This window comes from Stenella coeruleoalba, assembly GCF_951394435.1.
Source record: "Stenella coeruleoalba genome assembly, chromosome: 15".
Classification (NCBI taxonomy): domain Eukaryota; kingdom Metazoa; phylum Chordata; class Mammalia; order Artiodactyla; family Delphinidae; genus Stenella; species Stenella coeruleoalba.
Window position 1 is genome coordinate 58211947 of NC_137161.1, and position 27498 is coordinate 58239444.

General features: G+C 50.4%; 1 protein-coding gene across 3 annotated transcripts in view; it reads left to right on the forward strand.

Moving 5' to 3' along the window:
* Positions 1-27498, forward strand: part of CLEC16A (C-type lectin domain containing 16A) — a 210078-nt gene that overhangs the window by 157996 nt on the left and 24584 nt on the right. The window lies entirely within an intron of this gene.

Here is a 27498-nt window from a genome sequence, read left to right on the forward strand (position 1 = left end):
GAAGAACTTCTCAGAATTAAGGCTAAAAATTTCTTGGAAATTTCTTGGAACTACTTTAGATTATTAGTAACGAGGTTGTGGGAGAGTCAGTTCCTCCATGTAGGATGACTAGAAAGAACTAGTGTGTGCAGTTCCTGTTTAAGCCCCTGAAGAAGTGAGACTTCAGAAGAAGGTCCCGCTGCCCCTGGGGCGGCTGCCACTCTCTTCTTTCTGGGAGCCTCTCTTCCCACTTTCCCCGAAGCGCATCTCTAACTTTCCTCCCTGCCTCTCCAAAAGAGAAGCATGAATAGAAAGTTCAAGGTCGCCTGGTGGAGCTGAAAGTACTGGTTCTCCAGAAGGGCCGGCAGGCTCCCCCTTCCTGTTCTGACATGTCTGCTTTAAGTAAATCCATATGCATCCCAACCCCTCGAAAGACAACCTTGCCCTTGGTTACAAAGCTTCAGAAAACTGGCCGAGCTGTCCCCTGCAACTTCACTTCTCCGCAGTTAGGGCTTCGAACCTCAATTGCAAATGTGGCAAAATGTTTTCAAAAGCAGTTATACATTTAAGAACAAAATCTAGTGAAAAGAACCTGACCCAAACAAGGATCCCTGTTTCCCCTCCACCCCGTGATTCATTCTGATTTCATTCTTTGATTTGATTAATTCATTTCAGAAATATAGTATCTACTATAAGCATATGATTTCTTTAAACCCAAACAGGACATGATAAAATGAAAAATAAGACTACTTGGCCCCAGAAGTGACCATGGTTAACAGTTTCTTGCATTTCCTTCCAGAAATGTTTTGCTTGTCTGTCTTTACGCCCGGGGTTATACCATATGTGTGATGCTACATCTTGCTGTTTTCACGTATTGACAAGTCAGTGTTACGTGTAAGCACATGTCAGTCGACCTAACGCTCATGCACTGTTGTGTGGTATTTTATCATATGGACGGAACAAAAAAGTCTTTTATAACGTTTTGTATTGATGGACATTTGAGTCATTTCCAGTGTCTTGCTCTTCCATTGTCAAAGTGAACCTCCTCGGGGTATCTTTGTGTAAGTGTGCAAATCTCACGTGTCTATGGGATAAATTCCCAGCGGTGGATCTGCTGAGTCAAAGGGGAGGTTTTTTCATCTTAATATATGTAGTCCCAACATGCACTCTGGAAAAAGTGCCCCAGTTCACGCTGCCACCCACTGCCTGCGACTGCTTTCATTCTTTTTTTTTTTTTTTTAACATCTTTATTGGGGTATAATTGCTTTACAAAGGTGTGTTAGTTTCTGCTTTATAACAAAGTGAATCAGTTATACATATACATATGTTCCCATATCTCTTCCCTCTTGCATCTCCCTCCCTCCCACCCTCCCTATTCCACCCCTCCAGGCGGTCACAAAGCGCTGAGCTGATCTCCCTGTGCTATACGGCTGCTTCCCACTAGCTATCTACCTTACGTTTGGTAGTGTATATATGTCCATGCCTCTCTCGCGCTTTGTCACAGCTCACCCTTCCCGCTCCCCATATCCTCAAGTCCGTTCTCCAGTAGGTCTGTGTCTTTATTCCTGTCTTACCCCTAGGTTCTTCGTGACATTTTTTTTTCTTAAATTCCATATATATGTGTTAGCATACGGTATTTGTCTTTTTCTTTCTGACTTGCTTCACTCTGTATGACAGACTCTAGGTCTATCCACCTCATTACAAATAGCTCAATTTCGTTACTTTTTATGGCTGAGTAATATTCCATTGTATATATGTGCCACATCTTCTTTATCCATTCATCTGATGATGGGCACTTAGGTTGTTTCCATCCCTGGGCTATTGTAAATAGAGCTGCAATGAACATTTTGGTACATGACTCTTTTTGAATTATGGTTTTCTCAGGGTATATGCCCAGGAGTGGGATTGCTGGGTCATATGGTAGTTCTATTTGTAGTTTTTTAAGGAACCTCCATACTGTTCTCCATAGTGGCTGTACCAATTCACATTCCCACAAGCAGTGCAGGAGTGTTCCCTTTTCTCCACACCCTCTCCAGCATTTATTGTTTCTAGATTTTTTGATGATGGTCATTCTGACTGGTGTGAGATGATATCTCATTGTAGTTTTGATTTGCATTTCTCTAATGATTAATGACGTTGAGCATTCTTTCATGCGTTTGTTGGCAGTCTGTATATCTTCTTTGGAGAAATGTCTATTTAGGTCTTCTGCCCATTTTTGGATTGGGTTGTTTGTTTTTTTGTTATTGAGCTGCACGAGCTGCTTATAAATTTTGGAGATTAATCCTTTGTCAGTTGCTTCATTTGCAAATATTTCCTCCCATTCTGAGGGTTGTGTTTTGGTCTTGTTTATGGTTTCCTTTGCTGTGCAAAAGCTTTGAAGTTTCATTAGGTCCCATTTGTTTATTTTTGTTTTTATTTCCATTTCTCTAGGAGGTGGGTCAAAAAGGATCTTGCTGTGATTTATGTCATAGAGTGTTCTGCCTATGTTTTCCTCTAACAGTTTGATAGATTCTGGCCTTACATTTAGGTCTTTAATCCATTTTGAGCTTATTTTTGTGTATGGTGTTAGGGAGTGATTTAATCTCATACTTTTACATGTACCTGTCCAGTTTTCCCAGCACCACTTATTGAAGAGGCTGTCCTTTCTCCACTGTACATTCCTGCCTCCTTTATCAAAGATAAGGTGACCATATGTGCATGGGTTTACCTCTGGGCTTTCTATCCTGTTCCATTGATCTATCTTTCTGTTTTTGTGCCAGTATCATAATGTCTTGATTACTATAGCTTTGTAGTATAGTCTGAAGTCAGGGAGCCTGATTCCTCCAGCTCCGTTTGCCCACTCTTATTCAACATAGTTTTGGAAGTTTTAGCCACAGCAATCAGAGAAGAAAAGGAAATAAAAGGAATCCAAATCGGAAAAGAAGAAGTAAAGCTGTCACTGTTTGCAGATGACATGATACTATACATAGAGAATCCTAAAGATGCTACCAGAAAACTACTAGAGCTAATCAATGAATTTGGTAAAGCTGCAGGATACAAAATTAATGCACAGAAATCTCTTGCATTCCTATACACTAATGATGAAAAATCTGAAAGTGAAATCAAGGAAACACTCCCATTTACCATTGCAACAAAAAGAATAAAATATCTAGGAATAAACCTACCTAAGGAGACAAAAGACCTGTATGCAGAAAATGATAAGACACTGATGAAAAAATTAAAGATGATACAAATAGATGGAGAGATATACCATGTTCTTGGATTGGAAGAATCAACATTGTGAAAATGACTCTACTACCCAAAGCAATCTACAGATTCAATGCAATCCCTATCAAACTACCACTGGCATTTTTCACAGAACTAGAACAAAAAATTTCACAATTTGTATGGAAACACAGAAGACCCTAAATAGCCAAAGCAATCTTGCTTTCATTCTTAAATCCAGTCTTAGGCTACAAGACTGATTGTAGCCCTGCCTCTGTTTTCAGCCATGCAATATGAGATGATTCTGCCTGCTCAGGGGTCTGGAGGCTTCTTTGTTAAAAATTCTCCAGGTTGCTTTCTGCCCTGTAGAGATGGTTGCTAAGTAAATATAAATGATGACCATGAGTCTAGGTTAACTAAATACACACTGGCCTGGTAAGAAATCATCTCTTTCTTCCTTTTTTTTTTTTTTTAAACACACAGTTGTGGGCTTCCCTGGTGGCGCAGTGGTTGGGAGTCCGCCTGCCGATGCAGGGGATATGGGTTCGTGCCCCAGTCCGGGAAGATCTCACATGCCGCGGAGCGGCTAGGTCGGTGAGCCATGGCCGCTGAACCTGCGTGTCCGGAGCCTGTGCTCCGCGACGGGAGAGGCCACAACAGTGAGAGGCCCGTGTACTGCAAAAAAAAAAAAAAAATCAATAAACACACAGTTGTAATTTTATTATAACATTTGTATAAGGACCGCTTTGTAATTTTTTAAATTGAAATATAATTGACATTTAAGATGATATTACTTAAGAAATCAGTTCTTTAGGGTCATCAGGGCTTCTCTGAGCTCAGGAACTAATGGGTTAAGGAGAAAAGCTTGGTCCTTATTTCCGCTCCCCCATCTTTGGAACAAGGCAAGTGTAAATATAAACAGAGCCGGATGTCACGGGGTCTTCGGCCTCTGCATAGCCACCCCTCTGTTTGCAGAAGGCTTTGCAATTACTTACTTCTCCCATCCTGCCTGGGCTCCAGGGGTAGAGTGAGGTTATCCAGTGCTGGGGGTGTCACCCTGCCGACAGTGGCCCAGGCCTGCTGCCTCACGGGTTGGGGAGTGGGCAGGGGGGCACAGCTGGAATGCCCAGTGTCTTCTTGCTGGTCCCAGGGTCGGGATACGTGACGCTGGGCCAGTTGGGACTGTGGAAGTCAAAGGCGGCACCTGAACGCAGCCATCCACCCCTTGGCAGTGTCTCCCCCTCGACAGCCCCTGGTGGTGGGGACATTCTCTCAGCTGTGCCCCGGAGGGCAGCTGCTCTGGGGCCTTGGGTGAAGAGGGCTCGCTGCCCCCCTGTCCTCGCCTGGGCCAGAGATGTGACCTGAAGAGTGAGCCTTAGCGTGACTCGAGAGAGGGAAAGGAACCCGCCCGCCCCGCTCCTCACCACCTGCTAGCTCAGATTTGGCCCCGCAGATGCCCAGCATCTTGAGGTCATCCTTCGTTTTCCCTTTGCTCTCCCACACCCACAGGGCTGCTCTGCCTCCAGAACACACCCCACCATCTTCCCCCGCCACCAGCATCTCTTCCTAGATTGTGGCAGCAGCATCAGCGGCGTTCCCTGGCTTCCAGCCTCGTTCCCTCCCTTCCATGCAGCCAGAGGCATCTTTCTAGAACATAAGTCAGGTCATATCTTGCCCCTGCCTGTAGCCCTCCAGTACGCTTCCCGTTGCGCCCGAAACAAAATCCAGATCTCTCGCTCTGACCTTGTGTGATCGTTGTGGGATGGGCCCCAGCCGGCCTCTCAGACGCAGCCACCCCCGCCTTCGTGCTGTCCCTGCCCTGGCTGTACCACCCCTGCTGCTCCTCCAAGTCAGCGCTTCTCAAGGTTTTGGCCTCAGGATTCCTTCTTCTTCTTTTTTTTTTTTTTTTTGGCCGCATGGCATGTGGGATCTTAAGTCCCCCACCAGGGATCGAACCCACGCCCCCTGCAATGGAAGCTCGGAGTCCTAACCACTGGACCGCCAGGGAAGTCCCAGGACCCTTCATACTCTTTGAAAGGTATTGAGGAACTCACAGAGCTTCAGTTTGTATGGATCATGTTGATTGATATTTCAGGTATTGGAAATTAAAACTGAGAAATACTTTAAATATTTACTTATTCGTTTAAAAAATAATAATAAGCCATCCTATGTAAAAATAAATAACATAGTTCTTTATGAACAATCACTGTTTTCCAAAACAAAAAAAGTTTATATTTTTGCAAGTCTCTTTAATATCTGGCTTAATAGAAGACAGCAGAATTCTCGTATCTGCTTCTGCTTTCAACCTGTTGTGAGAGCCTGGGCTCTAGAAAACTCCTCTGTGTACTCCTGGGAGAATGAGTGTAAAAGGAAAATGCCAACATTATTTTTATGAAAGTTCTGACCCTGGGACGCCCCCCAGGAGTCCCCAGACCATGCTTTGAGAACCACTACCCTAACTCACTGTGCTCTCTCCTGCCCCAGGGCCTTTGCATTGAATGTTCTTCCCTACATCTGTGTGTGGCTACTTCCTGCCAATCACTCAGGCTTCAGTCTGCGTGCCACCTGCTCAGAGAGGCCTTTCCTGATCCCCACCCCCACCCCCAGCCCCCCCGCATCATTAGCCTGGTTTATGTTCTCCGTGGCCCTGGGGCTCCGTACCTAATTGACGTATTTGTGTACCTTCCTCCCCCATGGAGAGGGTCACTTCCACGGGGACCTGGAGTGTCCCCTTCACCGCTGTACCGCAGCGCCTAGCACGGTACCTTCATTCAGTCTTCACTGCGTAAGGAGTGAGGCTTTGTTCTTATTCTCCGCACAGCCTCAGAGCAGATCCCGCCAGATGCCTTCTCCCTGTGCGGACACCACGGAGACGAGCAATTCCCACAGGGGCCCCAGACGTTGGGTGGTTTAGGCTGAGGCACTTTGACAAGGGAACACGAGGGAACGGCAGCCCCCAGATCTTCAGCAGCATTCCTCGGCTTAACTTCTGTCACAAAGAGAGTGAGATGTGCGTCCCGGGCACCCGGGTGATAAGACTTGGGTTGGTTGCACGTCAGTTTCATCGCGCTCACCTTGCTCAGAGTTTGCTGGAGGGGTCATCGGAAGCCCGGCCCAGCTTGGCCTCCAATGCTGTGGCACCCATAGCCGCCATCCGGGTATTGCTCTGTGTCCCTTGCCATAGGCCACACTGTTGCAACATCCCAGGCCGGGTGGGATCCTTGCTCCTGCCTGGGAACAGTTCACAGGGGAAGAAACAGTGCTGGCCACCGGCCTCTGGGAGATTGCGGGAAGAGGCAGCTCTACTGTGACACATCTTCCAATTTTATCTGCAGGTCCAAGTAATTGTCACAGAGCCATTTGTCTCCCCCTTTCCAAGCTATACATGATTATATTTGATGAAAATATACCTTTCATTTCCTTGGAAGAGATATTAAAGTAGAATATAAATCAGGACTAATAGGCGAGTAGCCACTTTGGTATATTTTTCTTCCTCCATTTGGCTTGGAAAGAAACCACAAATTCTGTTTATTGGCCGGCTTTATGTTTATGGCTCTCGCCCCCATAGAATGTTCAGCTCCACGAGGGCAGAGGCCGGTGTGCGCATGGCCGGGGAGGGAGGGGTCAGCAGTGACGGGCGTGCCTGGCGGGCAGGCGCGGCCGGCTCTAGGGTCCGGCTCTGAGGTGCGGTGCTCCATGGCTGGTGGCCTCGAGGGTTTGTTCCACTGACGCACGGTGACGGCTGATTGCCAGAATCTGCCAAGGCAGGGCGGGGTGTTGAAAACTAGCCCACAGTGCAGTCTTCCCATGAACACCCGTGGACCAGCAGACCCCAGAGCAGAGGCTATTCCCGGAAGTAAGCCTGGGCATCAGGGGGCAGTGGGCTGCAGTCCACGGGCCGGGGCTCTGGCCTTCCTGACCCCTTCTGGGCTCCTTCTGGCCCAGAGGCTGCTCACAGGCGTTCACCTGGGGGTGGGAGGGCTGGTGACAGAACACCACCGTCCCTCTGGCTCGGGTCCTACCCAGGCCCTTCCTAATTCTTACCCAAACAGAAGGGCTCTTAGAACCCAGCGTGTTACGGGGATTGGAGTGGGACAGCCAAGCAGGTTGACACCCACTGGCCCTTACTGACGAGGGCTCAGTGACATGTTTAAAAAAGTGACCCTTCCCCAGCTGAGGACAGTCAGCTGCCTCCCACCAGCCTTTTAGCTCCAGGGAAAGGACGGTCTGCCTCTTTCACTGCCCTCTACCCTGTTCAGGATAGTCCTGTTGCAGTCTGGCCCCTGCCCCCTTTCCACAATCAGCTCCTCTCTCTTCTCTGTCCTGGGCTCTCTTTGCAGATAATAAAACAACCCAGCATTTCAGCCCCATTGGCTTTCTGTCTGCACCTCGCGAGGGCCAGGCGCGTCCTATTCAGGACCTCTGTCCTCGCGCTGCCCTGTGGCTGGAGCCTGAAACCCTCTGTGAGGCTGGTGCCTTCTCAGCGTTCAGCGCTCTGCTCACGTTCCTCTTCGGAGGCCTCCCCAGGGGCCCCACCCACCCCAGTCCCCCTCTGTGCAGCAGCTGGGTTTTAGTTTTTCAATTGAGGTGAAATTAACCATTTGACAGTATACAACTCAGTGGCATTTAGTACCTTAACAGTCTTGTGCCACCATCCCCTCTACTAGTTCCAAAACATTCTCCTCAGCCCCAGTCAACGCTGTACCCACTAAGCCGTCACTCCCCATCCCCGCTCCCCCCAGGCTTCTGGCACTCACTCATCCACTCTGTCTCTGGATTTATCTCTTCTGGATATCTCATACAAACCCTACAATGTGTGACCTTTTGTTTCTGGCTTCTTTAACTTAGCATGATGTTTTGGAGGTTCATCCACATTGTGGCGTATGTCAGAGCTTCATCCCTTTTCGTGGCCGAATAACAGCCCATTGTGTGGATAGACCTCCTTTGATTTATCCATTCTTACACCTGTTGGTGGCCATGGGGGTTGTCTCCACCTTTTAGCCAATGTGAATAGTGCTGCTACGAGTGTGTGTGTATGAGTTCTTGTTTGAACACCAGTGTTCAGCCTTTTGGGCCATCTACCTAGGAGTGGAATTGCTGGGTCGAATAGGAATTTAACTTTTTGAGGAGCTGCTTTCCCACAGTCTTCAGAGCCCTCACCTTTCACTGAAGTTGCCCACTTGTCTTCTTGTCTGCATCACTGCCCTGCGCTAGGATAGAAGGTTCTGGGGCCCTGTTCGTCCTGCCCTCGATGGCTGACACTTCATGAGCGAGCAGGTGCTCAGTGACTGTCGAAGGCGAAGGCGGGTGGGGACGTGGATTGGTAGCTGGAGGCTCGGACGGGTGAATTGTTCCCAGCAGACTGTGACTTACTTGCCTCGCTCGCACCTGGGTCTGGCTCCGGCCCCAGTCGGTAGGGGCTCGGGGTGCCAGTGGGAGAGTCAGCTTCCCTCACTTCTTATCCCACTGGATTCAGGGTGCCATCTCTCTCTGGGCAAACATCGGAATCACTGAGCACGAGGGCGAGCGCTGTGCTTTCCATAGGTGTGATCTTTGTCAAAGGCAAACAGAGCGGCCTTATCAGTCACTGACCCAGAATACTAAATAGTTCCGTGGAAAGGCAGTGCGGTTCCAGAGCCAGCCTTTGGCAGCTGAGGAACTGAGGAAGGATGCAAGATTACAGTGCCAGCCCAGCTGACCACAAAGCCTCGACTGACATCCGGAAGAAAAAAAAAGAAAAAGAAAGGGAGAAAAATATCAATGTTTAATTCATAGACCTCAGTTCTGACTTCTCCCCTGGGGAGAACATACTAGGTGCTAATGTCATCTCATGGCAGTGTTCTCCAGAAACTAATTATTTAGGCCTGTTATTTTTCTTGTTTCTAATTATAAAACTGGAGCCAGCTCTCTCCTACCAGCTCGCCCCTTTCTGGAGCCACATGGGGAGGAGAGCCCTCCCCTCCCCGCTCCAGTCTCCCTAGTCCCATGTCAACCCCTCCCAGCCACCAGCTCCCTGGTCAGAGCCTCGGGCCACTGGGTTGGTGAGTTACAGAAACTTGAATCTGACCCCAAGAGGCCTTTGTTTTTTTTATTTAAAGCAAAATATATAGAGCTGCTAAGCACTTTATGCAGGGTTCTCATTTGATCTGCCTCAGAAGGAAGTTTTACCATTTTCCTCTTCTACATACGAGGAAGCCACCCACCCAAGGTCACACACACCCGATACCCATCCACAGCAAGGCTTTGAACACAGGCCTGCCCAGGTCACACCCTGAGCCCCCACTGCCACCACCGCCAGTCCCTTGCATTCCTGACTCAGTTTTGATGCTCCCGAAGTGACTTCTCCCCACCTGAGGCCTCAGTGGTATTGGGCAGAATCACATTGCTGGCTCCAACCCTCAGCATGTTTCAGACAGAAAAGTCCTCTGTTTCTGGAAGTGTGGGGTACAGTTTGACTGGAAGAATTAACTGTGCCAGGCACTTTGTATACATTAATTCTATCCTCCGCACAGCTCTGGAAGCAAGTAGCACTTGCTCTGCTGTACAGATAGGAAACAGGCTCAGACCAAGCCCACAGAGCTCCCACGCGTGGCCGAGATCCCTACCTCCACTTCCTGCCTCTGAAGACCACTTGCTTCAAGGCTGGCTTGGTGATGGCTGAGCAGCTCCACCTGACGGCTCTGCCATGTGAGAGGTTGGCAGGACAGAGCCTCAGGAGAGAGGGGACTCTTGGGTGGCCCTGGCCCAGGCAGATCACTCCGCATCCCTGTCTTCTGTGTGACACACCTGCTCCCGAGTCCTCCCACTCCAAGCCTGCCTCCACTGGATCAGGGACAAACCTGCAAGGCTGTGATGCAGAAAGACACTCTTCTCCCAGAGCCACCGCTTCCAAACCAGGCTAGGGGTCAGGGTCACTCAAAGGCCATCCTCGTAGAAATTTGTTCCTGATCTTTCACGAACAAAAAGCAGAAACGAGATTTCAGAATCCTGCCTGAGCAAAAGTAGCAGGATTTGTGCTTCTTTCAAAGCTGTCTGGCAATTGTGTCTAAGAGATCAGTCTTCAAGTGGCTGAGCTGAGTCCATGAGGTTCCTGCTTGCCAGACTGCTTCTCGGTGTCCCCAGGGCAGCTGTGAAGAGAGAGCCTGAGGATACTGCCAGGCTGGGAGCACACAGGCCTCGGAAGGAACCACGTTTCCAAACCAGGGCCCACAGTGTTTCCCCCTGGAATGTGCACCCCCCGACAGACACTTTCCCAGTAGACACACCAGCACTTGTCTGAGGAGCCCTCTTGTGAGATGAGCACTCAGTAGGCAGAGCCAGCCATCGTGCTCCAGACAGGCTTTTCCGGGGGGCGCGGAGGCTGGAAGGAGAACAGAGTTCCGAGGAACTGAGTGTTGCTTCACTTCTTGAGGTCATTACCCACCTCAGATGATGAAGCAGCTGGGTGCCCTGGAGCCTTCTGGCAATGACAGTGCATCAGGGAGTGTGTTGCCGGCAGAGAAAAGCTTGGGAGCCCAGGCAGTGGGGTGTGGGAAGAGACCGAAACCCCAGCTTCACGCTGCCATTTGACCTTGGCTACACCTTGGATCGTTCTGTGGGCTCAGGCAGGCGCACACGGGGCAGCCTCGCTGGTAGCACAGGACAGGCAGGCGTGTTCCAGAGCAAGCAGCACAGCTACTCGTGTGCATGCCTGTCCCCGCGCCCAGAACGCAGCTCCTGTCACTTCTCGACTCCGGACTTCTTAGTATAAGTGAAGTACGTTTATTGCAGAACAATTGGAAGGATGGGAAAGTACCAAGAAAAGATAGAAAGGATAGACTGTCCGGTGTCCTGCCCCATTGTTCTTTCTGTTCATCCTTTGTGGGGTTTCTTTTCTCAGCAGCAGTGCTTGCCCAGGTGAGAGTCAGCGAAGGAGGCGGCTTAGCACAGCCCTGGAACAGACAGTCAGGTTCAAGTCCTGGCTCCACCTCATCCTCGTTACGTGGCCTTGGGACAGTTAGTCACCCCTCTGGGCCTGTTTATCCACATAAAAAATGGGGATGATACACAGCAGTGTGAATGTACTTAACACGACTGAACTGTGTGCTAAATAATATTTAAGGTGGTACATTTTATGTTATGTGTATTTTACCACAATTAAAAAGGAAAAAAAAGAGGATGGAAATGTCACCTACCTCATTAAGCTCCCGTGAGCATAAAGTGAGTTAATTCACATAAGTACCTGGAACGATTGCCTCCCCATGTGCAGGGTGCTTTAAAGGTTATCTCAGTACTTTTTATGGTCGTTGTTATTAGTCAAGGCTGACCCTTGGGACCCCAAATAAGTTCCCTTTCTACACGTTAAATCAGTTTGCACAAAGTTAATAATCCAGGGGCCCCTCCTGCTGTAAATAACCAAAAAAAACCCCGCAGTTGTACAGATTTGCTCATTTCAGAAAGGCTTTTATCAAGTGCTGATAAAACACCAGGGCAGAGTTTCCTTTCCCCTGCAGAAGGGCCATGAGATTTCTGGTCACATGATTTGCCTGAGGTCCCACAGCTCTAGAGGCAGAGCCAGAGCCAGAGACAAACAGAGACACGTCCCCTGCAGCCCCGGCCCCAGCACATACCCTGCACCAGATACTGGCTGCCATCATCGACTCCACGCCTGCCTGAGCCGGGCAGTTCCCGCTGAGCCTCGCAACAGCCCTGTGGGGCTGGCGCCTTTCCTCAGTGTGCTGACCAGGAAACCGGAGCTTGGAGAAGGGGAGCACCTGGCCCGTCGGCTTCCCACTCCACAAACCCCTGTGTCTTCAGTCCTGAAGATTATCCGGTGGCAGAACCCCTGAGGATCAGGTGTGCTTCAGGAACCCTGGGAACCATCGCTGTCTCCCGTTCCAGGAGCACAGAAACCAGCAGAGAATGTGACAGTGCTCTGTGGATGCAAGTCTCCACGTCTAAAGGGAAAGTCCATAAAGTTATTTGAAGAAACTTTCCAAGCTTTTTCCCATTGATGTTTTTTTCTGCTGAGTCATTTGTTTTATTAACTGCAAGTTATCATTAGCAGATAAGTGATTACAAATGCTAAGGATCGAAGGCTCGTTTGTGGGATAAAACTCAGAAACTGAGAAAATTCTAGCCCTTTGAATTCTAGACCACTTTGATTTGATTTTTTTTTTTTTGCCTTAAAATGTCTCCCAACTAGCTTGAGGAACCCCAGGGTTCCCCCTGGAACCGGGTTTGAGAACCACTTTACCACTTCCCAAGAATCAGTCATAGTGCCCACCTTGAGATCTAAGAGGATGAGATGCCAAGTAAGCGGCATTGCTTAGTGTGCAGACGGCTGGAAGGAGAGTTGTTAATTCACGAGGACCTGCAAAGCAGGAGAAGAACCAGAACAGAAGGCGGGGACGGGACACAATAATAGCACTCACAGGTTCACAGAGGCCTAAGTCATTGGGTCTTCCACATGTCCTCTCCTCTGTGCCCTATACGGCCCCCTCAAAGCACGGCAGCTCCTAGGGGCCAGGGTAGGAGACCACCAGGAGAGAAGGAATTGGGGGCGGGGGGCAGGTGAGGGAAGAACTGGCATTTTTTTTTTTTTAAGGACTTTAAACATTCCAAGGAAGTTACATGATGCATACACTAACTAGGGTCAGGAAAGGGAGGATCTTTCTGAGGTCTCTCGTGAAGTAAATAAATGCTGTGCAGAGCTACATATAAAGAGGACCAGATCAGGGAGAAGGACCTATTAACAGGTCGTGCAGAGCAGAGAGGCGGGCATGGTGAGGCTAACACGTGCAAAGGCTTGAGGGAGCGGGTAACATTTGATGTCACAGCCATGAGACGTGACTAGGCACAGCCTGGAAAGCTAGGCAGGGTCAGAGGGTGAAGGGCTTCCGGGCCTGCCGAAGGGTTGTACTTTTACCCTGGAAGCAATAGGGAAGGGACTAAGGAAGAGGAGTTATGAGTCGGGGGGCTTGGGGTTTGATTGACTGGAGTCAGAAGGGCAGGGGAGACGGGGGTGCCAGAAAGGAGCGAAGCGCACTCAGCCCCTCCCTTGGCGCTCACCACCGGTGCAGTTTGAGGCTGTGCCCGTCTTATGGACGAGAACAAGTCTCCACAGAGGTGCCCTCTTCCTCAGCTTGGTATATATCCTTCGATACCTTTTCAGGGCATTTACATACTATACTTGTACTATAGTATTATATTGTCTTTTTATTTTTTAACCTGAATGAATGCTGTTTTCATCAGCAGTATGTCTTGCCTTTGTTTTGTGTGAGTTCATAAGAGTGCCCTCATTCATTTTTGACTGCTGCGGAGCAGTCTGTCATGTGGGCAAACTGTTGTTTATTTAGCCAGTCTCCCATTGCTGGATGTTTAGGTTGTGGCCAATTTTTTGTCTTTAACAAATAGGAGCGCCTCCCTGGCCCTTTGCACAAGGATTTCCCTGGGGCAAGAAACATGAAGCAAGTCCAGAAATAGCTAGGCCGTGGAACTGGCAGGATTTGGTGACCAGTGAAGTGGGTGGGTGGACGGCCACAGGGCTAGTTTCAGGCAGAATATCAAGGAGCCTCAGTTTCTCTCGGAATGTTCTCTGTGTATTTAACAAGGGCATTTTGATGATCCCAACTTCTGACCCAGGAAAATCCTCATTACTTGTGGATGTTTTTCTGTCCAGGAGGCCTTCAGGAGCTGTGATGATTGGGAAAGTTCCCAGGGGCTGGCAGGGGTCTCCAAGGGCCGGCGCACCCATGGCTTGTTGTCACAGACAGAGTGTGGTGGCAGGACAGAGCCACCAGTGGGGTCTGCCCCTACCTCCTGGCACCCCTGCTGAGGGTCCGGCTCTCTGGGATACTTTTCTGTCTGTAGCCAGCATCCCATGACTGAAATACAGCTTCCTTTATTTGTGGCTGTCCAGCCATGGCATTTTGTATAAGTGTGCTTTTCTCCAAAAACACACACACACAGTATTTTTTTTTTTAACATCTCAAATCCCCAAAGGGCCAGAAGTCAATATTATCCCAGCATAACGGGAATGGCTGCTTTGTGACATCTTTCACACTTAAGGAGCCTGCTTCCTTTACGCCCCAGGGTAATCACAAAAACATTCCAAAGCCCATCAAATTGCGGCTGATGAATTGTTTTACTCTGTCCCTGTCTCTGCCTGCTGTGAACTCAAGTCCTTGAAAGCTGCATCCTTACAACATGATTTGAGAGTAGACACTTTAACTGTGTGAAATACTAAGTTCAGACTGCGCTTTGCAGTGACTCCCCCCGAAGTATTTGTGAGTTGATAAAAATTCAGGTGCGTGGTGCGTGTGGTACGTACTTCTAGCGTCACAGGTTTTTTTTAAGGCCCCAGGATAAAAGTCCCTTTTATTGAATGCCAGCTATGTGCTAGGCGCTAGGCCAGTTGCTTTACAGAAAATCAGGAGGTAAATATGTGAAAACTGTCTTGTGACTAATCCCACTTTTGCAGATGGGCAAGCAGAAGTCAAAAGCAGAGTCACTTGCCCCATATCCCAGAGAGACTGAGCCTGGCTTCAGACTCCTGCTCTTTCTAATGCTTCTACCTGCTTCCTGAGAAAGAGATTATCTCCTGCTCAGTGTTCTTTCCTTTCCTGCTATGTTGACTTGAAGCCTCCGTGGTGCTTCTGGGGTAAAGCTGCCCTTTGTTGTGGCTTTCTGAGCGTGTCGACTTCATCAGCTACGGTTGGGCCTCAGATGCTGGGTCCCATGCACCCTCCAGCTTCTTGAATCTAGCAGGTCCCTGTCAATGCGATGGAGCCTCCCCTAAACCTCCCCCTGCCCCCTCACTCTTAGTAAACTGGAGAATGTTCTGAAATAGTTGACATTTATAAAATCTTAGGTGTTTTGGAAAAACGTTTTGTGTGTGTGTGTGCCAGATTTCCTGCCCGATGCCCAAGGGAGATGTCCACCCACTCAGAGCAGCATCCCAGCGCCCTGTAATAGTGCCCGGGCCTGGGGGAGGCTGTGGCCCACTCATCGTCCCCTCTCTGATCTCTTCACTCCACCCTGAGCAGAGAGCAAATGCGGAAACCACCCTGTACTGACTCCTGGCCCCACTGTCAGCAGAGGGGCCCTCCATGCCAGCTGGGACACCCACAGGAAGCTCCTGGCCTCAAGCCACTTAAAGGATACCAGCATTTGGGCACCAGTGTGTGCCACCATGCTGTTCAAACCTGCCACGTCCCTGCCAGGGAGCCCTTGCCACAAGGAAGTCAGGGGCACATGTCCTGGAGTCGGCCCATCTGGGTTTAACTCGGTACCTGCCCATCAACAGCTGTGTGATGTCAGGAAGTTCCGTAAGGCCTCTGAGCCTCAGTCTCCTCTTCTGTCAAATGGGGCTGATGATAGAACCTGCCTCACTGGGGCAGCTCAGCCCTGTGGGTGCTTCACGCTGTCCCAGTATCTGAACAGCTGCTTGTTGAGGGGCTGGGGGGAGCCAGAGGGCTCGAGCAGCCCGCCCCCCCACCCCTCGCAGGGCAGCTGGCCCAGCTCCTCCAGGCCACTCCACAGGGAGCTTGCATGTAATCTCCCCAATGCCCTCAGGCTCTGCCAGGCAAGGGCACCTCTGGGCAGCTTCCCTGATAGAGCCACCAAAGAAGGAGCCCCCGTAGGCGGCGTGCACTCTTACAGCACCTCCTGCGGCTGACGGCCACGTGGGGAGGCACACATAGAAATGGGGTGACCATTGTGCTAGAGATCCTGGGGGCAGTCACTACAGGGGTGTTGCCTACAAGACCCATGCACTGGAATGCAGGAAGTAAGGTGCGGGGGTCGGGGAGCAGGTGGCCGAGGTGGGAGGGGGCCGGCCTGGGGAGGGCGTGTGGATTTCATACTGAGCGCTCAGGGGAGGGCTGCGCCTGATTCATGTCTGTCTGAGCTGTGTGGCAGCTGGGGGGGGGAGTGGATTGGAGACGGCGGTGCGGGGGCCATTGGGGTCCACCCAGGAGCCGGGAGCCAGGCGGGCGGGGGTACGCCCTTAGCTGGCATGGTCGGTGATGGGTTCGGGTACAGCTTGCCAGGTTGTGGCAGATCTGCCCCTGAGGATGGTGCTCTCCCCGCACGTCGATAGCACCTCAGGGTTGGCAGAGCATTTCCCACTCGTGATCTCAGCAACACCACGAGGAGGGGGAGATGGAGAAACTGAGGCTGGAGAGGCGAGGTGACCAGCCAGCTCGCACCTCCAAGAAGCAGTAATGTGCTTGGATCTCTGCCCCGCTGAGCCGTTCTGAGGTTGAAATGTCTCAGCGGCTCGGGCAGCACTGAAGAGGGTTTCTTGAGGCTCGCCACGTTGCTAGCCTCAGGCTAGGTGTCTCCATACTCAGGGGTCACAGCAGCCTGCAGGGGAAGGCCCTGTACCATCCCCACCTAACAGGTGAGGCAGCTGAGGCCCAGAGGTTAAGTCACACAGTGACTACGTGGTGTTGTCGGTCACTCCAAGGCCATCTCACCCCACAGTCTGCTCAGGGCTTGGGGACCTGAAGAAATTCTTGGCCTCACCCTGGAGGAGTCACAGGTGGAAGCTGAGACACCGTGATCTCAACTCACACGTGATGTCCCCTCACACGTGGTTCCTGAGCTCCAGTTCCCACTACTAGGCCGAGAAGGGTTTTCTGAGCACACCTGTGAGAGCGTGCTGATAAATCAGGCCTGAGGCGCCTGTGCTTGGCTGGCCGCACTAAGTGGTTGTCTAGGTCTCCTCGAGCCAATTGACATTTGCCCAATAGGCGTGATGTATCAACAGCTTTTTCTCCTACCTTTTGTAGCCCAGGCTGGCTGTCAGCCAGAACTCTTTAAAAATATATAGTAAGGTGCCGACCTGCAATGGAAAATGCTGGTGCACCAGCCAAGCAGAAGCCTCTGCAGTAGAAATTTAAGGTCTGCTGGTCAAGGATACATTTAGAAACCTTCTGGAAAGTTCTGGGGCTGGCAGAATATAGTCAAGGCCTGCAGCGATGTGAGTCTGGGGACTTCTTTAGCTCTTTGCCTTTGTGAAGCCACAAAGATGGATGGGTTTTGGGGAAAGCAGTGGAGTTCACCTTTTCATTCATTCTTTTGTTCCGTAAACATTTATCGAGCATCCACTGTGTGCCAGGCGCTGTGCTTGGGTTTGAGGTGACAGCCATGAGCAAACAAGACATGTATGGCCCTGCCACATGGAGCTTGCAATCTTATAAGAATAGTAGGCATTTTTCATAGAATCCTACCAGTAAATAACTGGTTGATGATGGGGAACCTGGCCTTCTCTAATGGGGATCGGGGAAGCCTTCCCTGAGTAGGTGGTGCGTGTTGACAGTGGAAGGTTTCATTGGATAAACTGGATGGGGAGGTAAGAGGGTGTTCCAGGTAGGAACAGCATGTGCGGGGGCCCCGAGTCAGGAAGGGACTGAGCCACAGAGTGAGGGGGGCAGGCTCCACTGGCTCCCCATCAATGGTCCACCTTCTGTGCTTCAAGGTCTGTTCCACGCATGTTCACGGATTCATTATCTCACCTTCAGAACCTCCTGGGGAGAGGTAGGCACGTGTTCAGTTTGCATTTGAGGTTTTCTGAGGCTCAGGGTGGGTAAGTAACTTACCTGGACCTGCACAGCAAGTCAGCCGCACGGGTGTCCATCCTACCTCTGCCTGACTCTGACTCCAGCTCATAGCCTCACTTTCTATGTTCTCGTTTTTACTCTTATTCCCTATCTTTGTTATTACTGACATGGCTCAGGGGCCTGCCAGAAGGCTCAGAGCCCCATAACTAACAAGCCCGCTGGAGGAGAATTCCTTCTAAGTTATTGGCCTCAAATCTGCAAACAGCCAGAAGCTCAAATCTGTGCCTTGAAAGTGTCTCCTGTCCCCAGCATGTGGCACTTGCTCAGCAAACCACTCAGTTGATTGACTCTCCACCTCACTTCATCCACCTTAGAGTAAGCACGTCCCTGAATCTCCGTCAGGAAGCACATCCAAATGAGGGGCAGTGGTGCCGTGCCTGAGGAGCCAAGGGGGCCGAGTGCACTGTCCAGCATCCCAGGGCGTCCCTCCAGCCTCAGGCTAGAGAGTGGCCTCATTCTCCCACCAGCACTGGGGTCATGGGGCCTCCTCAGCTCAGCACAGCCTTCGGCTCAGCTCCTTGGTCCTCCAGGCACGTGGGCTTGTCCTTCCACGGTCCTGTACCTCCGCATCTTCCGTGGGGTGGCCAACTAGGTGATCAGGAAGTCAGTCGACTAGAACCCCTACACTCAGCTGGAGAGGCACACAGGCACTGCCCCCACGGTGCCCGGGGAAGAGGCATAGCCCTTGTGGAAGCATGGAGTCCCAGCCCAGGCAAGATCTTCTCCCGCCTGAGGCCCTGGCCCAAGCCAGCCTACCCCTGTGCCCTCCATCTTGGCTACGTGTTTCTAGAATCGCCTTGGAGAGCATTTGAGAAGCCCCAGTGTCCATGCCCAGTGCAGCCCAGTTAAAAGAGTGAGGCGAGGGTCACTGTGTTCGGTGACTCGCCCTGGCTCGTTCAAATGTCCACCCAGTCTTGAGAACACAATCGGAGACGAAGTCCTTTTAGGTGGCTTTACAAGAGGGTTCTCGGTGACCACTGGGATCAAATGCTGTGTCCTGATTGTCATTCCTTTAACCCTCAAATGCTCACCGAGCATCTACCATGGGTTTGCACGACACGGGGCCCAGCATGACCGAGGTCCCTTCTCCATGGGCCAGCAGCCTCGGTGGCCGCCTAGAGATGGATTGACAGCTTGGCAGGCTGCGGGGTGCTTAGTCAGGAGCTCTCCTCCATCAGAGCAGCTTCTGCTTAGCGAGTTTGGGGGAACCAGGGGGTCTGGTATAGGAGCAGGATGTATTCAATACCCTGGGCCCAGTTTCAGGAGAGGCCAATTCTTCAAACTTGTCCCACTTTCGGGAAACCTTATGAGCACTGCCCTGCGCCACGCTCTGCCAAGTCTGGGGAGTGGAAGGTTCTAGACAGACCCTGCCCTCAGGGAGTTCACAGTGTCCTGAGGAAGATGACGCCTTACCCACTCTTGCTGTGTAGTCTGGTCATGCATGATGGTGTGGGAGTCCAGGACAGGGGCACCGGCCCTCCCAGAACTGGAGGGCAAGGAGGGCTCCTGAGGGAGGTCTTGACAGATGGGCTAGGTTAAATGTGGGGCGTCCCGGGCAGGCGGCAGTACCCAGGCCGTAAAAACCATGGTGTGCATGTGCGTCCTGCAAGCAGCCTGAGCCATGCAGGCAGGAGGCAGCAGGAGATGAGGCCCGCGCAGGCATGACCCCCGTGCCTGTTGACTGTCCTGGACTTCCTCGGAGGACCCAGGGAAGCACTGATGGGCTTCAAGCAGGGGGAGCTAAAGGCTGCCCACTAAATGACCACAAATAGCCGGCCCCAGGGGCCGGCCCCAGGCTGGGCTGCCCACGGGAGCCCATGACCCACACTTAGCTGGAAGGAATATGCGGCCGAAAACATGTCTTCACGTAGAGCAGCTGGAGACAAACCACTTCTCCATTCCAGGGCCAGAGCTCACCCAGCCCCAGGCACTGTCCGGGAAGTGCAGCCCCGATCCAGTCCCCTCTCACCACTGCGCCCCGTATCCTAGGCCAGGGGTTCACTGACTTTTCCTACAGGGGCGTGTGATGTCTGTCAGAAGGAGGCTCCACCTGCAGCCTCGCAGGACAATATGCAAATGAGCAGGCGGGGCCTTCACTTATAAAACCAGGCCCATTGCCTGATTTGGGGATTTGGCCTTCCGGAGGTTGTTTGCTGCCTCCTGACCTTGGCCTTCAAAATCCGTCGTGCTGCTTCTCTCCATGGCCAATTTGGTATTCTCAGCACCGTAGCTAGAGAGATCCTTTTCAGGTGTAAGTCAGATCATGTGTGTCCTCTGCTTAAATCCGTCACTGTCTCCCATTTTACTCAGGACGAAAGCCAAATTCCTTACAGTGGCTCCGGAGGTCCCACACAGTCTGCTCCCTCTGCTGCTCCTAAGACTGACCTTGCCTCTTCCCACTGTCCCCTGGCCACTCCAAGGCAGCCTCAGGGGCCTCAGCTGAGCCTCCACTGTGCCAGATGCCCCTACCTTGCAGCACCTGCACTGGGTTGGCCTCTGCTTAGAACACTGTCTTCCCAGGTACCTGCCTGGCTCTGTCCTCTGTCTCATTCCTCAGACCTCGCTATCTCCGAGGGGTCTTCCCTGACCATCCTGTGCCCCACTCCCAGCCCTCCAGACGCCCCCTGCCCTGCTTAACTCTCTTCGTCGCATTCATTCCCTCCCAACACTTTCTGTTTCTTCATTATCTGCCCACCCCACCCCCCCAATCCTGTCCCATCCCATTATTGAACTGTAAGCTCCAAGACAGCAGACACTGTTTTGTTTACTGCTAAATGCCCAGCTCTCCTGGAGATGTACCGGGAGGTATATAGGTGTTGCTTAGAAAGCATTGGGTGGATGGATGGACGCATGGATGGGTGCATGGATCGATGGATGGATCGATGGATGGATGGAGCCAACAAGTCTTCAGTACCCCTTTACATGCTAGACATTGTTCGTTGTGGACTCAGGGGTGAGCAAAACAGATCCGTCCTTTTGGAGCTCCCAGGCCATGTGGATGCCATAGATAGTCCAGAACACTGACCGTGATCGGGGCCCTGAAGGGACCGGCCAAGAGCTGGGACAGTGTGCAACAGAGGGATCTGACCTGGACAGGATTCCTGAGGGTAGGAATCCATCCCAGACAGGAGCCCACACAGATGGGAGAGCCGTTGATGCCTGGTCCCACAGGCTGCCCAGATCCTCAAGGAATAAAAACATTACTGTCCATGTGACACCTGCTGCCAGTTTGGCTGGACACACAATTCCCCTTTGTGATCAGTTTCCGCCGTGGCCACATAAGTGGGGCCCAAGACCTTGGTCCTGCTTCCCAGGAAGGTGTTTAGCCCCAGGCCCCCAGCAACAGCTCCTCCCCTCGTTAGTGAAGAGGAAGGAGAAACTGGACCTAGGACATTTTTCTGATGAATTCTGTTGGAAGGGATAGTTCTTGGCGCAGAACCTGATGTGAAGAATGAAACATTTTATAATACTCACAGAACAGATGGCAGAATCTGGAGTGGGAGTTTCTTGAAAAGGTCAGGTGGTGGGCTCATTCAGCATAGTCGGGGATACATGTGTTTGTAACCCCCAAGTTAATTCACAACTAGTTACACAGGGGATGAAAATGTTCTAAAATTGATTGTAGTGATGGCTGCATAACTCTGAATGGACTAAAAATCATTGGATTATACCTTTAAATGTATAGATTATACAGTTAGGTGAGTTACACCTCAATAAAGGTGTTGTATTTTTAAAACGAGTTCTAAACTAGTAGGACTCACAAAATTGTCATCTTTTTCTGACGACCAGGTTATCTCATTTGTGTCCCATTTAATTATAAAACAGTCCGATTTATGCAACATTTTCCTTCAAGCAATCCAACTGTGAAAAAAGAAATTGGAACCCGCAAAACATTCTGGAATAATTTGGAAACCTTCATGCAATCCAGTCTCACCTGGCACCCTTCCTCTTCCCTAAAATTTGCCTTTTTTCCATTTCTTTTTGACTTTGAAGAAATGACTCTGTTCTTGCTGGTAAAATAGCCTCCTGTTCCCTTTCCTGTAAATTATGAGATAAGTTTGCATTTCATACCTTTCCAGAAATCTCTGTTGATTGTGGTCTGACCTCAGAATCATGACTTCTGGGAAAGAAAGTAGGTATTAGAATCACTGCTGCAAGCATTTGTTGAAAACCTCTGAAGTAGCAAGGGTTCATTTGCGTTGTAGATCTGAGACAGAAAACAGGTGAATACTACCTGCTGGTCGCTCTGCAGGTCACTTCCTGCTGTTGGTAGATGACACATCAGCCACTCTTTCCAGCTCACTCCAGTGACTTTTAAAATTTGATCCTAAATGCCCCACGTTATTTCTTGGAGATGCTTAGGGCTAGTTGTGCTCCTCTTTTTGTGTGGTTGAAACTGGCGAGGGGGTCTGGAGCCCTGGCTCAGAGCCATGCCTAGTGCTATGACTTAATAATGCCAGCTCCTATTAATTGAGCAGTTACTATATATCAGCCCCTATGCCAAGCATGGTTGTATGTATTCTTCTCATTTAATCCTCACAACAATGCAGGAGGTAGGGATTATTTTCCTCCATATTGTACTCAGGGAATCCAAGGCTCAAGGCTCCACAGGAGGTCAGCATCCCAGGGCTGGGACTTGAACATGTCTGTTTCCAAAGCCCACACTCGCACTCGCCTTACCTCTATTTCCCTGTCCATACCCTGGCACTTAGACCGGCCAGCCCGGTACTCCATCCTCCCGTCCCTTCTCTGAGGATAGCTGTGAAAGCGCAGCAGTCTTGTAGGATGGAGAGCAGCTCAGATACTGAAAACACTGTTGGCACCCTCCCCCCACGCATGGCAGTGATGGACTAGTGACGGGTGATGTGCCCTTCACAGGCCTGGAGGGTCCCCAAAAGAGACGCTCCAGCAGTTCTGTTTAGGAGGCAGGATGTGCTTCTGTCCAAAGAAGTGCTCTTACGATTATTTATTAATTGTGAAAGGGAAGAAGAAAAGAACAGGGTTTCCTGGAAAGGGATAAAAGTTCAATATGATAAACTCCCAAAAAGCAGTCAAAGGCCAAAGAAAAATAAAGGACGGAGAGAGTAAGAGAGATGATGAATCAAAGTGGCAAGTATGTGAGTAGCGCCCCAGGAAGGGGCCGTATTTCATGGTGATGGAGGTGTGGCAGCCGAGCGGAGCACGAGCGAAAGGGGGTGGTGGTGGCAGTGAGTCAGGGAGAGTGGGACTCAGCCCTGTAATGTCACCAGGGCCCTGGGGATGAGCTGGCAATGACAGGAATGGATGGAAGCAGTCCTGTGTCTGCTGTTGCTGCAGGCCCCTTGTATGCATCTGTGGCGTTAACGCATGCACGTAGAAAATTGTCAGTGGAAACTGTAAGGCTACAAGAAGAAGAGAGCACCATGGTCCCTCCACCCCAGAGAAAAACCATCACTAATATTTCACTTTACTTCTTATCTGTGCTTTCTCTGTTTTTTATTCTCTTTCTCTTTTTTCCCTAATCTTTAATTACCCAAGAAATGCATGCGTTGACTCTTTATTAAAAAAATAAATAAAATGTTACAAACGGGACCTAAGTCCCCTTTGACCACTCCTCCGCATTCCCCCCACTCCCTGGACGTCCACGGTTTGGCTCATCTCCTTCCAGAACCTTCTCTGTGCAGCTGCATCCATATGTGCACCATAGCCAGTGGGCAGCGCAGGGCCTCAGCCCTTCCCTGCAGTTCTGAAATCCACACAGCCCTGAGCACCAAAGGAGTCTATATAACCCACTTGGTGGCAAAACCTGCCCTGAACTATTTATAGGCTATGTATAAGACTTGCAGGGACTTCCCTGGTAGTCCAAGTGGTTAAGAATCAGTCTTGCAATGCAGGGGATGCCGGTTCGATCCCTGCTTAGGGAACTAAGATCCCAATGCTGTGGGGCAACTAAGCCTGCAAACCACGGCTAGAGAGAAGCCCGAGTGCCGCAGTGAAAGATCCCCCGTGCCGCAACTAAGACCCGAAGCAGCCGAAAAATAAATAAATACTAAGAAAAAAAAAAAGACTTGCAGATACCATTTATTGTGAATAGACTTGGTTTTTTCCTGCAGAAATTTAATAGGTTTGGTTTTTAGCTGCCTAAGACCCAGCTGAGGGTCTAAAGTCTAGAACACATCCAGCCTCAAAGGTTTAGGATAAGGGCTTATGGATCTGTGGTTGTCTTATGATTTGGGCTGCTCTTTTTTTTTTTTTTTAACCTAAACAGAATCATCATTCTGCATACCCTTCTGCAGCCTGCTTTTCAGACACCACTGTGAATCACAGATCTTCCTGTGTTAAAGCGTATAGATTTCGCGCATTCCTTTTCAGGGTTGTGTAATATTCCATAGTGTGGATCCACGTATTCCTTTGGCTGGGCGTTTTAGGTGTTTCCTGGTTTTTGCCACCCCAGACAGTGTTGCTGTGGGCACCCTTGGACGCGTGTGCAGCCTAAGATCAGAACTGCTGGGTCATGGGGTGTTTTTTGTTTTGTTTGTTTGTTTTTCCCTTCTCCCTGTCCCCACACACCTGCTATTCCCTATACAACAGAGGGTTCCTTTTTTAAAATTTAACTATAGTTAATTTATAATATTGTGTTAGTTTCAGGCATACAGCTTCAGATCCTTTTCCATGATAGGTTATTATGAGATATTGAATGTAGTTCCCTGTGCTCTACAGTAACTCCTTGTTGTGTAGGGGTTTTGTTTTTAACAACGTTGCTATCATGCCAGAAGCATTTCCCTGTGCTGTCAAACACCTCTTCCTAATACTTCATTTTTCATGGCTACATATAGTCTGGGTCTGGGTATTCATTTCTTACAGCTGCTATAATACAGTACCACAAACTGGGTGGCTTAAAACAACAGAAATGTATTGTGTCGCAGTTCTGAAGGGTGGAAGTCTGAGATCAAAGCATCAGCAGGGTTGGTTCCTTTTGAAGGCGATGAGGAGGAATCAGGCCTCTCTTCTGGCTTCTGGTGGTTTGCTGGCGATCTTGTTGTTCCTCGGTTGCTACACACATCAGCCCGATCTCTGCTTTCACGTGGTGTTCTCCCTGCATATGCCTGTGTCCAAATGTCCCCCATTTCATTAGGACACCACTCACATTGGATTAGGGCTCACTCTAATCTCAACTAATTACATCTGTGGAATGACCTTCTTTCCAAATAAGGTCACATTTTGAGGTAGTTGGGGTTAGGACATCAACATAAGAATATGGAGGAGACATAATTCAACTTGAGAAGTCTGGAGTTTAGCAGATATTTACTTAGCCAGGCCCCGTATTTGGCTACTTACGTTGTTTCTGTTGCGTCATGAACCACCCTGTGATGAACCTCCTTACACGGAAATCCTTGTCCGGGTTTCCAGTGATTTCTTTAGAAAGCATTCCGTAGGATCATGTTTAAGGCTCTTGATAGCCCCTTGCTAGGTTGCTTTCCAGAAAGCAGAGTGGGGGATGCCCATCTGGCCACACCTGGACCCCGTATGTTCATCCCCCGGGCTCTCCAGAGCCGCCAGCCTGCTCAGCACTTCAGGTCAGAATCCTCTCCACAGCATGTGTGTACGTGCTTCCAGCATGGGCCCGTGCGTCCTTTCTAGCAAGGATTTTATTTTATTTCTTATTCCTGCCAAAAAGAGAGAGTCCACAGGTTAACAGCAAACTGGAAACCATGGCTCCAAATGTCTGTTTAGGGCACATTCTCTTGCAACCACGTATACGAATAAAGGTTTCGGAAATACTGGGCTCTCTGGGCATCAGGCATGAAATCAGTCAGTGAGATTTCACTCACAGGACAGCTTGCCAAGAGAGACCAGGAGAGAGAAGTAAGTTCTCTGGTCAGTTCAGTCCATAAGGCCCTTGGCGGTCTACATCACCTCACTCCCTCTAACAGCAGTCAGATAACAAGCACTCAGCCACTTTGGGGTGCAGGACTGGGCGGGGAGGGGGTGCTCATGAGCCGTTCGAAGCCAGCCAACCTGAAGGCTTTTTGGGGTAGATTTTTGAGAGCTGGAGCCAGGTGAAGACCTCGGGTAGTTGAGGTTTAATACGCAGGGACTTGAGGGAACGAGGCAGCAGAGGACTCTTGGAGGAAATTGGGGGCCAGGGGGGTTGTATGCCTGATGCACAGCAGGACAGGGCCAGGTGCTTGAGTACCACCAGCGAGGTGGGAGTCTGAAGACAGACGCTTCACTTAGCAAGACGAGGGCCAGCTGCGTGCAGAGACCAGAGAGCAGGATGCAGGGAAGGATAAATTTAGCCGGCGTTTCAGGGGAAAACATCGATCTCAAATGTAGTACTGTCTTTTAAAAGAAAGTGGAAGCTGCAGGCCGGTCATTTGGGACAAGTTCTCTTGAACAGATAAAAGCCCAGGAAAAAGGAACACTTGTAGCTGGCTTATTCCTACCGGCAGATCCAGAGGATCTTCTTTTGACAGGAAGGCGGCTGGTTTCTGCAGGGGCATGATGGATGGTCCACCCCCAACCCCCCTTGCTCGTTCCCAAGAAAAGGTGCTGCTTTGCTTTCTGGCAAGATTTGAGGTTTCTGTTTCCAGTCCCAAATGTTCATCCTCACAGTGAGTGACGCAAGGCCCAGGCGCCGAGTTTGCTCTGCCGCTGGCCAGGCTGCTGACATCCGACGTGGCTCATGTGTCAGAGCAGGGCCACCGCCAGCCCCCGTCCCGGTTGTCCCGTCACTGAGCAAAGGACTTCTGGTGGCCATAGACAGGTGTTTTTTTTTTTTAAACTGGACACCTCTGACATTCACGTGGCATCTCAGGCATCGCTTCTACCTGGGCCAAACTGAGGGAACCGCGATTCGTCCCAAGCAATAGAGCACCTGTCTGAATGACATTTCCGCGACCTCACTCGCCCGGTGGCAATGACATCTCTCATGCAGCCTCACTCTGACACTGCTCCCTTGTTTGGAAGGGGAAGAGAGTCCAGTCTGTCAATATTTGGGGCACTAATCGTCTGCATTCCGGCACCAGGGGTCACTGAGAGGCTGAGACATTTCCAGGAATTCGTGGCTCTAAAGACGTGGGGCTGACCGTAAAGAATATCCAGGGAGGATGTGAAAGAAAGAAACCCAAATCTCAGCCCCACCCCGACTCATTGTCCATTGTGTCTCGGATTCTTGGGAAGAAATGAAGTCAATGTACACAGTGATGTGGGTCCAAGTTAATAATAAATGTGGAGGGAGGAAAAAGGCTGCTCAATTTTTTTTTTTTTTTTTTTTTTTTTTTGCGGTACGCGGGCCTCTCACTGTTGTGGCCTCTCCCGTTGCGGAGCACAGGCTCCGGACGCGCAGGCTCAGCGGCCACGGCTCACGGGCCCAGCCGCTCCGCGGCACGTGGGATCCTCCTGGGCCGGGGCACGAACCCGCGTCCCCTGCATCGGCAGGCGGACTCTCAAGCACCGCGCCACCAGGGAAGCCCAATGCTCAATATTTAAACATTGCGGAGCGCCTCGCTTGGTTTGCCAGTCACTGCCCTCCACACACTTCCTGGACGGGTCTGTAAAGCCGAGCATCCTTTCCCTAACTCTACAACTGGCATCTGATGCTGGTGATTTAGAGAGAGAGGGAAACGGAGCCTTCTCTAGGCAACCCCAAACCGGCAGTATTTCTGCCTGTTTTCTGCAGGCTTTCTGAAGGGCGGGAAGAGAGATGAAAGTGTGGAGACTGAGGTTT